Here is a 14,030-nt window from a genome sequence, read left to right as displayed (position 1 = left end):
GAGCTTGTCATTGGTCATTCCCTCTTCTCATCAGATTATTCAATTCATGGTTGATGTTCATTCAATTCCAAATATAGTGTAGTCCCCAATAATTCACAAATTAAGTTTCACATAAAACACATAATAATTGTTGTCCACATGATTCATGATCAGGAACAGTAATGTCACACCGAATCTTGACGTGGTGCTGCGTCAGCAAGACAACTAAGAGCCACAAATCTCGTTCACATGAGACCTGATCACAGGTATGGGAGATCGATCATGTTCTGTGTATGAGATCGAAGAAGACGAAAATTTTTCCCCCAATTTGTACTTTTTGTTTGGCTACGAATGAAGCACCCCTACTAAGTTCCTTATTATTTTTTTTTTCATAAAAAGAAATGGAATTGCTTCCTGAATTAAGCTCACAATTGCGGGTGCCAATTATATGTGTAATCAACCTATTTTGTATTTGCCAGCGATGGAAATTGATTCAAGCTTCAGCTAGAAGCATTAAAGAACAATACTATCAGCAATTTGAAAGGAAAATATTCATTTGGAACTGATTCTTCTTCACAGGCTTGGTGGTTGAAATCTAGCATAGTTGCATATATGATGATTCTATTCTTCTACTACTACTCACTGGCTTTATGTCACGGACTAAGCTTTCTCTCAACAAGCAATAGACCGTGCGGCACTTGAATGGGCGCTCCAACCAAGTCAGCCTTCAATAGATCGATATCTGAACAAATAACCATAAACCATGGTTAGTCACAAGCATTCAAAATAAGGCACAACATATCGAGATCAATCTCAAGCACACACACAAGAAGGCATATTCGCATCGAGAAAAAGAAAAACGCATCGAGACAACAATCGGGATGAGTTTTATTATAAATGGGAATCATACATCGGGACCTCCCACCGTCACCAGGGCAAGGGGGCAGCCCTTGGTGGGTGGCCTAAGCTCGCATAGCAACCGGTGAGACAGTCCAACACTACGCTGCCGACTCACCCCTCTAAAGAGCCTTAGAGATTTTAGAGCTATGCTACCAGTAACCATTATAATGTTTGAAATGGGGACACTTTTCCTAGCACAAGGGATCTACTCGGCCATGGCCCTATACATGGGTGGCTCATGGCAACCTAAGTCCCGGTTATGGCCCTATACAAGGTTGGCTCATGACATCCTCCCCCCACCTATTCTATCGACATCCTCGTCGACTTGCTGGCTTGAAATTCTTCAATCTTCCTCTGAAATCTCTAGAGGTCGTGTTCTCTCTCCCAGCTGGTTTCTTCTAGTCCTAATCCCTCCCACTTCACTAATTACTCCCGAACTAGTCTTCGAGATATCTCGATTTCCCTGTCAGCTAAGATTTCTTCAACTCGATGCTCTGAGGGTGGTTTCATGGTGATGGCGGCTCTGGTTGGCTCTTCTTCAATCTTCCTCTGAAATCTCTAGAGGTCGTGTTCTCTCTCCCAGCTGGTTTCTTCTAGTCCTAATCCCTCCCACTTCACTAATTACTCCCGAACTAGTCTTCGAGATATCTCGATTTCCCTGTCAGCTAAGATTTCTTCAACTCGATGCTCTGAGGGTGGTTTCATGGTGATGGCGGCTCTGGTTGGCTCCTTTCGGCTAGCATCTGTAGGATCTGCATGGAAAAGTTTCAGGTTGCTCACATGGAATACTGGGTGCACCTTCATCCACTTTGATGGGTCAATTTTGTAAGAAGCATTCCCCACCTTAGAAAGGACCCTTACTGGACCTTCATATTTACGCACCAGTCTACGATCTCTCTTTTTCAGGAACCTGATTTGTTCAGGAACTAGTCAGACAAGAACCAAATCACCAACTTGAAATTGTTGAGCCCTACGACCCTTGTCTGCCCATTTTTTCATCCATTTTGATGCTTTCTCCGGGTAGGCTTGCGTAATCTCTGTGTTTCGTTTCCACTATTTGCTGAGATTGAAGGCTCTCAGATTCTTTCTTCCATATTGTTCCAAAGAAGTATGGGGTAGCCTTGGTAATTGTCCAATGACCACCTCAAATGGGCTCCTGTTGGTGGAAGAGCTTTTGTTGGAATTAAAGCAGAGTTGAGCCACGTCCAATAATGAAGGCCAGTCTTTCTGATTGGCTTGAACAAAATGCCTCAAGTATTCCTCTAATAATCCGTTGAACCGTTCCGTTTGACCATCGGTTTGAGGGTGATAGCTTGAGGAGATGTTGAGTTGGGACCCCAATATCTTGAAAAGTTCTCTCTAGAATGATCCCGTGAATCTCGGATCTCGATCGTTGACAATATTTTGAGGGAGGCCCCAGTATTTGACTACATGTTTGAATAATAGTCAAGCTGTGTCTTTCGCAGTGTAATACTTATGAGCGGGAATGAATGTGGCATACTTAAAGAACCGATCAATTACCACCAAAATAGCTCAAAGGTCACCAACCTTGGGTAGGCTCGAAATGAAATCGAGAGAGATGCTTTCCCATGGTTTGGTGGGTACTGGTAATGGTTCGAGCATGCCTGCAGGTTTCCTCCTTTCAACCTTGTCTTGTTGGAAAATGAGGCAAGTCTTCGTATAGTCCATCACATCTTGTCGTATGTGAGGCCAATAGTATCCTTGTTTCAATAATGGCAAGGTGCGTTGCCAACCCGGGTGTCTCGCCCATGGTGTGTCATGACATTCCCTCATTAGCATCTGTCTCAGACCTTCTACTCTTGGCACAAACACTCGAGGCCCCTTGGTCCATAGGACCCCATTTTCTTACCAGAAGTACTTGGACTTCCCTTCTTCCATTAGCTTCAGGATGGCACAAGCTTGCGGGTCCTTCCCTAAGTGATCTCCAATCAACTTGTGAATGTCTGTAGTGGCTCTACTAGCCGCCATTGGGGCAATCTTCTAAGGGCCACTAGATCTGCTCGATTGCTCAATGCATCAACCACTTGATTGGTCTTTCCAGCGGTGTGCTCAAAACAAAAGTTGAATTCTGCTAAAAATTCCTGCCACCTAGCTTGTTTTATCGTAAGCCTTGGATGGGTGAGAAAATGGCTAACGGTCATATTGTCTGTCTTCACGACAAAGTGTGAACCCAACAAATAATGTCGTCAAGCCCTCAAACAGTGAACCACCGCCAGTAGTTCTTTTTTTTTTAGCCATATATTTCCTTTCAGCTTCACTTAGCTTTCTGCTTTCAAATGCTACCGGGTGATGTTGTTGCAACAGCACTCTTCTAATAGCAAAATCGGATGCATCTATCTGAACTTCGAAGGGCTTTTCAATATCAGAGAGAGCTAAGATGGGATCTGTGGAAACTGAATGTATATTGAAAAACTGCTTATCTACAATTATACAAGAATCTTAGGTTTATATAGAACTAACTAAAGGTTAAACTAGGAAACTAAATCTTCTTTAATTCTAGGGATACAAATACTTAATTCTAGAGATACAAATATAAATATACAGATTACAAAATTACAACCAGCTGTAAATAAGTGTTTTCCCACACTCCCCCTCAAGCTGATGAATAGGTGTTTTCCATTCCCGGCTTGGAAATAATTTCTTGAAATATTGCACTGCTGAGACCTTTAGTCAACACATCTGTAAGTTGACCCTTGGTTGATACATAAGGTGTACAAATCAACCCACTGTCTAGTTTCTCCTTTATGAAATATCGATCTACTTCAATGTGTTTTGTTCTGTCATGTTGCACACGATTGTGTGCAATGCTTATTGCAGACTTGTTATCACAGTAGAGTCTCATTGGTCCATCCCACTTGATCTTCAAGTCTTCTAGGATAATCTTTAACCATAGTAGTTCACAAATTCTTTGAGCTATTGCTCTAAACTCTGCTTCAGCACTTGATCTTGCCACCACATTCTATTTTTTACTCCTCCAAGTCACAAGATTACCACCTAAGAAAGTGCAGTAACCTAAGGTAAATCTTCTATCAGTTACTGAACCTGCATAATCAACATCTGTATATGCTTCTAGAACTAACTCTGAATCTTTTTTAAATAAGATACCTCTCCCAGGATTGGCCTTCAAATAGTGCAATATACGGTAGACAGTCTGTAGGTGCACTTCTTTAGGACTATGCATAAATTGACTTACCACACTCACAGCATATGCTATATCAGGTCTAGTATGTGAGAGATAAATGAGTCTTCCAACTAATCTTTAGTACATCTCTCTATTTACAGCAGCATCTTCATTAGCTTCTCCAATTTTATGATTAGGATCTATAAAGGTATTTGTAAGTTTACATGCAAGCTTTTTAGTTTCCTTTAGAAGATCTATCACATATTTCTGTTGTGAGATAAAAATACCATGCTGTGAGTGAGCTACTTCAATTCCTAGGAAGTACTTCAATCTCCCAAGCTCTTTTATCTCAAATTCTCTAACCAAACACTGTTTTAGAGATTCTCTCTCTTTTTCATCATCTCCAGTTACAATTATATCATCAACATACACTAATAGAACTATGACTCTTCCTGAATTAGAGTGCTTGATAAACAATGTGTGATCTCCTTGACTCTGTTTATATCCCATTGCTAGCATCACTTTGGCAAATCTCCCGAACCAAGCTCTAGGAGACTGTTTAAGGCCATATAAAGCTTTTTTTAGCTTGCATATTTTGTTTGCTTCTAGATGACCTCCAAATCCCGGTGAAACCTTCATATATATTTCTTCTTCCAAATCACCATGTAAAAAAGCATTCTTTAAATCAAATTGTTGAAGCTGCCAATTGTAATTTGCAGCCAATGATAACAAAATTCTAATTGTATTCATCTTGGCAACTGGAGCAAATGTTTCCTGGTAATCCACTCCATAGGTCTGAGTGTAGCCCTTAGCAACTAACCTGGCTTTATACCTTTCAACAGTACCATCTGTCTTGTATTTTATAGTGAAAACCCATTTACACCCCATTGGATTTTTTCCTTTAGGCAACTCTACCAGTTCCCATGTCTGATTTTTCTTTAAGGCCTCCATTTCTATTTTCATGGCTTACCTCCATTTCTCACTGGATAATGCCTCGGATAATGTAGTTGGAACAGAAATAGTGTTTAGGCTCACAAGAAAATTTTTGTGGGATAGTGAAAATTTTTCAAATGACACAAAATTAGATATTGGGTATAGTGGATGCTTGGTACATTCTCTGATTCCTTTCCTAATGGCAATAGGCAAATCATAATCACTAGTTATAGTTTTAGGAGATTCATGCTCATTTTGAGAAACAGAGTTAAAAACTGTAGTTACCTCATTTTCAGAGTTAGGATCAGGTTCTTGGACTGGCACTGGTTCAGGATCTGAAACTTTTCTTCTTGAGTACACCTGTAATTCCTTCATAGAATCAAGAACAATATTATCCTTTGTCATATCTTTCGTATTTGGAATGGGTTCAGACTCAAATTCAATGTTTGACTTGGGCTCAGCAGAAACAGGTTTCGACTCATAAGAATTAATGTGTGTAAATGTTGAAGAAGGGGGTAAATCAAGCAAAAAGAAGTTTTTATCCTTATCTTTCATGAATGAAGTCTCCCCCTGAAGATAAGATTGAGTAAAAAATGGTTTATTTTCTTCAAAAGTGACATCTGCAGACACATAAATTTTTTTGGTAGGAGGATGATAGCACTTATTCACATCTGATTTTGATTTAAGTAAAAAAACCCAAGAGACCCTAGTACAATCATCTATGAATGAAACAAACCATCTCGCACCAAAAATATTAGAAATTGTAGAGGGACCCCAAATGTCACTATGAATCAAGTAAAAGAGAGTAGAACTTTTTTTGTTACTGATTGGAAAAGACACACGTCTATGTTTTGTAAATTCGTAAATATCATAATGAAAATCTTCAACATTTAATTCTTTGAACAAAGAAGGAAACATGTTTCTCAAGGTTCCAAGAGAAGGATGTCCAAGACAAAAATGATAAAGCCAGATTTTATCTTTATTGGAAGATTTTTCAGAAAGAAACGACAAAGGTAAACTATTTTTGATACTACTTGTGTTATTTGATGTCTCAAGATAGTATAGTCTATCCTTCTCCTTAGTAAGTCCAATCATCTTCCCCAAACTCTGGTCTTGAAATTCACAATAAGAGGGATAAAAAGTTACTTTGCAATTCATATCTCTGGTAAGTTTTTGTATAGATATCATATTAGTAGACAATCCAGAAACATGAAGAACATTTTTTAGAACAAACGAGGGATTAACTTGAACATCTCCTAATCCTGCCACTGTGGTAAGTGAACCATCAGCAGCAATAATTTTTTTATTACTAGGACACAGGTTATATGTACTAAACTTTTGTAGGGAATGTGTCATGTGGTTTGTGGCTCCTGAGTCAATGACCCAAGAACTCGTAATAGGCTTAACCGAGACATTTAATCCATGAGAACCGGAAGCTTTACCTGAACTAGAAACTTTACCCAAAAAAATACCATAGTAGGCTTTTCACAGATTTTCAATAAGTTTCTCAGCTTTTCAATCTCTTCCTTGTTGAACTCTCTTTATTTCTCAGACATCTGTAGTACTCTAGTGATTTTCTCAGTTAACATTTCCTCAAATTGGGTGATAATGATATCTTTCTTTGAAAGGGTTCGGCAATGAAGGCCTAAACAAGATTCGGCAATGAAGGCCTAAAAAAGTTGACAATGAAGGCCTAAAAAAGTTAGCAATGAAGGCTAAAAATTTTTCTTCCCAAGAAGAGCCTAAAGCTCTGATACCATGTGAAAACTGAATGTATATTGAAAAACTGCTTATCTACAATTATACAAGAATCTTAGATTTATATACAACTAACTATGGTTTAAACTAGGAAACTAAATCTTCCTTAATTCTAGGGATACAAATACTTAATTCTAGAGATAAAAATATAAATATACAGATTACAAGATTACAACCAGCTGTAAATAAGTGTTTTCCCACAGGATCATTCATAATAGCATCCTTCAATCCCTCGAAGGCCTCTTGGCACTCACTCGTCCAACACTATTTATGCTCCTTCTTCAATAGCTCCGTGAGTGCCGTGGTCTTGCGAGAGTACCCTTCCACAAACCTTCTATAGTAGTTGGCTAGTCCCAAAAATAAGCGGAGTTCACTAACGTTCTTCAGTGTTGTCCATTCTTTGATGGTCCTAACCTTTTTCATGTCCATTCGAATATGACCACGTTCGACAATGTGATCGAGAAAATGGATTTAGGTCTGAGCAAATGCACATTTCTTTCTTTTTACGTATAACTGGTGGTCATGTAATCTTTGAAGTACCTGACATAGGTGCTCTTGATGTTCTTCCAAGGTGGAGCCATATACCATTATATTGTCTAAATAGATGACTACAAATTTATCTAGGTAGTCATGGAACACCTGATTCATCAATGTACAGAATGTGGCAAGAGCATTGGTCAGTCCAAAAGGCATAACAAGAAATTCAAATGCACCATACCATGTTACACAAGTGGTCTTTGGCTCATCTCCCTCAACGATTTTGACCTGATGGTAGCCAGATCTCAGGTTCAATTTGGAGAAGTACTTGGCCCGGCTCAATTGATCAAACAAGTTGCTATAAGGGGAATGAGATATTTGTTTCTTACGGTGACTTTGTTCAGGGTCCTGTAGTCAACACATAATCGTAAACTTCCACCGTGCTTATTCTGAAATAGCACTGACGTTTCGAAAAGAGCCTTTGATGGTCTGATGAACCCGGCTTGTAGCAGCTCATCTAACTGCTTTCTTAGTTCGGCTAACTCTGGCGGGGCCATGCGGTAGGGCGCTCTAGCAGGGGGTTTCGCTCCTGAGAGGAGCTCAATTTCATGGTCACTGCTCGTCGAGGGGGTAAAACTTTAGGCAACATCTCTGGCATCACCTCTTCGAATTCTTTTAACACTTTTTTCACACTATCAGATATTGGTTCTACTTCTGACCCTTCTTTGTAAATCGACACCGCCACAAAAGAGGGTTCCCCTCTCTTTACCCCTTTCTTGAACTGCAAAGCTGAAATCATTTTCTTCCCACTATTTGGTAAGATGTTGGCTGGCACCACACCTGGGTGTTCTCCTAAGAACAACAAACAGCTAGCAGCGGGGATAGGGATGACCTAAGCCAACATCATGAAGTCCAATCCCAGGACAACATCAAAGTCATACATGGAGGAAACTGTAAAGTCTACCTTCCCTTCCCATGGCCCCAATCGGGTTGTCACACTTTTGGAGCTTCCACTGATCGCAAAGGCTGGCTAATTGACCACCTTCATTCGTCCACAGTCTTTACTAATCTAAAGACCACACCTTTTTGCTTCTTCTGGTGTGATGAAAGTATTAGTTGCACCCGTATCCACCATGGCCTTGGTGGCTTTCTCATTGATCGTCAAGTTCACATACATCAAGCCTCTACTCTGCTCTTTCTTTATAGTGTTCAATTGGGTGCGGAGGGCATTGAGGAACCTTATTGAACCCATCCTGGCTGGCTCCTCTTCAGCTTCTTCAACGCTCTCTGACACTTTTGTGGACTCTTGGGATGAGGTCCTTAAGGTGTTAAGGGCTCCCCTGTGCGGGCATTTCGCCACCCGATGTGACCCCTTGCAAAGAAAGCAAGCTAGCGGTTGCCTAGGCTTGAAAATCCCTGCGTTGCTTGTCTTGGGTTGGGTGCTATCTTGATCAAAGGACCTCCTGTCTGATCCCCTACTAAGGGTCGATCCAACCTAGTCATATTTCCCCCACTCCCACAGTTAAAGCTACTACCAGCTGATAGAGGGTTTTTCCATTTTAAAGAGCCATCATTGTAATCGTGAAGACGTTCAGCTGTAGCCATGGCCGTGGCCACATCTTGCACTTTCTGCCTTTGTAGTTCTATCCTCGCCCAAGGCTTGAGGCCCTCAAGAAAATAGAACATCTTGTCATTTTCGGACATGTCCCGAATATCCAACATCATGGTAAAAAAGCTCCTTACAAACTCTCGCACCATTCCGGTTTGCACCAACTCTCGAAGTCTCCTTCGAGCCATATACTCCACATTCTCAGGGAAAAATTGGCTTTTCAATTCTCGCTTCAGATCCATCCAAGTCTTAATCGGGCACTCGTCATCGACAAACTTGGAGCGCCACCACAGCTTGGCATCCCCTGCGAGGTACATCGATGCCATTGTCACCTTGTCTTCCTTTGAATTTGTGTGTACAGCTCGGAAGTATTGCTCCATGTCAAACAAGAAATTTTCAAGTTCCTTAGCATCACTTGCTCCCTCATAGCATCGAGGCTCCGACACCTTGGGCCTTTTTCCCCTTTCCATCGAGCTCGAACCCGATCTGGCCACAGCCATTTGTAGGATGCTCACCTGTGCTCTGAGCTCCTCAAACTCCTTTTGAAGAATGTTCAAGGCATCTCTAGCCTCTTCGCTCACATTGTGGAGAGTATCGGACAACTCTCGCTGGGTTGTCTCAATCTCCCTCACTCGGTCTTTCATCGCCATATGAGTTTTCATTGCGGCCACCGCGGCCTCAAGTTCCTCAATTCTCTATTGATGATTCGGTCCACCACTTGTGGCCATCTCATCCATTTTTTTAGCACTTCTCAACCGTGCTCTGATACCACATGTCACGGACTAAGCTTTCTCTCAACAAGCAATAGACCGTGCGGCATTTGAATGGGCGCTCCCAACCAAGTCAGCCTTCAATAGATCGATATCTGAACAAATAACCATAAGCCATGGTTAGTCACAAGCATTCACAATAAGGCACAACATATCGAGATCAATCTCAAGCACACACACAAGAAGGCATATTCACATCGAGAAAAAGAAAAACGCATCGAGGCAACAATCGAGACATTCAATCGGGATGAGTTTTATTATAAACGGGAATCATACATCGGGTCCTCCCACTGTCACCAGGGCCAGGGGGCAGCCCTTGGTGGGTGGCCTAAGCTCGCATAGCAACCGGTGAGACAGCCCAACACTACGCTACCGGCTTACCCCCCTAAAGAGCCTTAGAGATTTTAGAGCTATGCTACCAGTAACCATTATAATGTTTGAAATGGGGACACTTTTCCTAGCACAAAGAATCTACCCAGCCATGGTCCTATACATGGGTGGCTCATGGCAACCTAAGTCCCAATCATGACCCTATACAAGGTTGGCTCATGACACTATACGTGTGAAGGGTCCTACAGAAGAATATTTTGATGACTTTATCAAATGATCTATCCTGTTACCTGACTTTGATTTGTTCTTTTGGCCAATAACTTTGATTTGTTGATTCATTACGTTCACTGCAATGCTATTTGTTACATAATTATAGAGTAAAAAAAAATGAAATTCAATACATTGATTGTCCATTGTCCATCCATCCATGAAAAGAATATTTAACACATGCGTTTACACAGCCCACGCTCTTTTAGTTATCCTGTCCCATTTAAAGGAGTTGTGACAGTAACGAATCTTATCCTTGTTCCTTTGTTAATAATTAAAGGCTAGGGCCTGAAATTAGGGCCACAAAAGGTTTTGATTTTAATCTTCATGGATGCAGGAGTACTCAAATTGCAGGGGTTTTCTGGCAATAAACAGAGTACATAGCAGATTGGTTTTGATTTGAACATGGAGAATAATTGATTACATGCATGACATGAAACCAACTACTTTAAACTTACAATAATTCAGAATAGTGAGTTCTGCACTGTTCTTCTCATTTACATAAAGACTGCTCCCAATAGTTCAAGTCCATTTTTTGAAAATAATACTACCTTATTTAACAATATTAAGGGAACAGAGGAAAGAGAATCAATTAAAATATAAAAGAATTGGTATATACAAATTTATAGACAGTGGGTAGCTGCTGTAATGCCTGTCATGGATGCTTCTCCAAATCACACAGCCACCTCCACTTTGCAGACGCAGCAGCTCTGTCATACAGGTAGATGGAGATTATAAACTTTTTTTTTCCTAAGGAAGGTGGATTATTATCCCAACAATGAAAACATTTTCTCAATAGAAGTATTGAAATATGAGCCAAGGGAAAAAAAAAGTCACCTTGTCTTCCTTTAACCAATTCTTAATGCACTCCTCATGATACTTGTGTGCGCAGGGCAAAGTCATCAATACATCCCGCTTGTTGTATTGCATTTTACATATCACACACCTGGGTTCAGATGTAACATAAACCATACTTTTAAAAAAGATAATAATAATAATTGTAACATTTGGGACTGAATCAACTGAGTCAAATTAAGTGTGTTGAAGCAAATCAGGACAGATAATCTTTGACTTATTTCCAGTTTTCCCAAATGAGACCATATTGGTTTAAGGAGCTGACAACTGAATTATTGGTGGGTCAAGCTACTGTACGTGCCGGTCTAATAAATAAGGCGCAAGAATCTCAGATGAACACGTTTCAACTTTCGTCTTTGTATAAGTAGGTTGACCCTGGTTCTGACATACCAATGCAATCTTATATTAAAAAGACACCTGGTTGAATCTTAAACAATCTTACTCTGAGTCATCATCAGCAGATTTGCCTTTTTTCTTGGATGATCCTTTGTATTTGTGGGTTGGTAAGCGGGACATCTGCTCTTCTGATAGTCCTTTTTTTACAGTTCCAATGGATTGTCCTAATTCGGAAATTTGCTGACAAAAGATAATACCCGAAAGCTTAAATTTTATATCATAAGTAACATTTAAATTTTCTTGTTTGTTTTTAACTTCGTTCTACTCTATACATAACACTCGTTTCTCGGTTCATATCTTTCAAAAGTTAACCCTTTTTCCTGCCACCAAAAAATCCGACAGCTAATTGAGTCAGACTCGAGAAGAATGCCTACCTCATAAGTCATTTCATCAGGATTAAAATCATCTTGAACTCCATTATTGTCACCCTGCAATTGAGCATATAATTTAACCTAGTTTTATACATATAAGAATCGTCTATTTATGCTGTTATAAAGAGAGCACAAACCCTTTACCGAAAATGAAGGTCCTCCTTGACTGACTCCTCCGGCCGCTGTAAACAGAGAGGAAATTGAATTATTCTGTCTAAAAATGTCTAATTGAATTAACTGAATTATAAGAATTAAGTACCTGTATACTGTGCCCCGATAAAGCATATTATGGCCACAAAATACTAATTAATATTATTATTCATGTTAAAGTCAGTTGATCTTTCACCTGTTCTAAAAGGTTCGTCAAAGGAAAAGTTGTGGAAACTATCCTCCATCTCCTGCAAGTGTCTAGCTAGAGCTTCATCTGATGTATGCCCCCCTGAGTACTCCCCCAAATAAGTAATGCTTCCATAATTACCTCCACATGAATGACTGTTATCATATGTTCGATATTCTGGAACGGGAAGTCCCTACAAACAATGGGAAAAAATGCCCCATCTTGAATAATAACCTATTTATTTTCCAGTGTAGCCTCGAAAGTGAAAAGTCAGTTCAAATTACAAAATTAGAGAATGAAGAAGAGGGGCCAGGGGAAGCAGGAGGGATGTCTCGTTTCCACTTTCCAGACAAAATTAGAAACGAAATTCTCAGGTACCTCATCACGGTATATCTGTAGTATGTTGTCAGCTTCCTGAAACATGTTGTACAGGTTTTGTTGAATGTTGTCCCAATAACTATCACTATTTTGTGATCCGCCTTTCCACATGATTGTTATTCACGGATATAAAATATATATATATATCCTTTACACACTAAATTGAAAAAGCCCTTCGATTGCAACCCTTCAGATTACTATTCGGTATTTATTACTCAAAGATAGAGCAAATACCAAAAGCTTAAAGCAAATGCAAGGAAGCAATTTTTCCAATAACTCACCAGCATCAGGGTAGTTAGTTTTTTTTCTTCGTATCGGCCTCAGAGATATATACGAGGGCCTCGCATTTTTATTTGGCCAGTGGCGTGGAAAAAAATTCAATGTGCATGTTTAAAAACAATGGAGGATGATTCATCACAAAATAACTCATTCATGGTAGTAGATACCCTCGACTTAAACGGTGAAATTGGTAAATCTCTCCAATAAATCATATCAGATCTTTCCACGGATTCATTAATATCCTAGTATTTAAATTTTAAAATAATGTATTCCCGTCCTCTTTTAAGATTTTTCCCTAATTCCTCTTTCAAGTTCATAACTTAAATTATTATATCATGTTTCTTTTCTCACAAAAGATGGAAGTACCATGTATATTTAGCCAATAAACTGATTATATCCTCATGATAATTTCAAGGATCCAAAATTCTGAATCAAGTACATAGTGTTTGGAAAATATTATTCCTTATACATTTTTTGTTCATACACTTTTGTCCCATGATGTACCAATAATCTATTAGTTTAATCATAATAGATCATTTATTAATTAATTGACTTATCTATGAATTAATAAATTCCACATGTCGTCTATCCAATAATAATACGTCATGTCATAGAAGAGAAATATTTTGGAAAAACTTGATAGGGCAAGTTGCATTATTTTCATATAAATAAATTGAAAAGCATAATATTCTGAAGATGTAATTAAAAGGATTATCATGCGTCATCACAACTATTAATTTCGAGTTTTTTTTTCTTTTGTTTTTAAATGTATGTGCTAAATTATATCTAAGGAATCAATAAGACTAAAAATAATACAAAATTCTATAAAACGACTATTCCATGTCAACATATGTACCTTTCAATTAAAAGTATATTATGTATTCTTATTTTAAAAAATTAATAATTTATTACATATCACATGTGTTAGTTAAATAATAATATTTATTTTAATATACTCTTTAATGATTCTTGTAAAAAATAAATAATTGTTTCAAGAATATGATTATCTGAAATAATTTAAATAAAAGAAATGACAGAATAAAACTTTAACCATGCTTAAAAAATATGCACAAAGAAATTTAATGCATCCATGCGGGCAATATAAAAATTTTTAATGCTACGAACCTACTTTTTATTGTAAGCATGGATATTAACTCATGAATTGAAAAAATTGTAGTAATATAAATTTTCCAATTGGAAAATTACCAGAGATGGAGGATAGCATTGCTGAAATTTTTTTAGCAAACTT

This window comes from Durio zibethinus, chromosome 9 (genome assembly GCF_047325235.1).
Source record: "Durio zibethinus cultivar Kanyao isolate XHJ-2024 chromosome 9, ASM4732523v1, whole genome shotgun sequence".
In the NCBI taxonomy this organism is placed as follows: domain Eukaryota; kingdom Viridiplantae; phylum Streptophyta; class Magnoliopsida; order Malvales; family Malvaceae; genus Durio; species Durio zibethinus.
Note: the sequence above shows the minus strand (reverse complement) of the source record.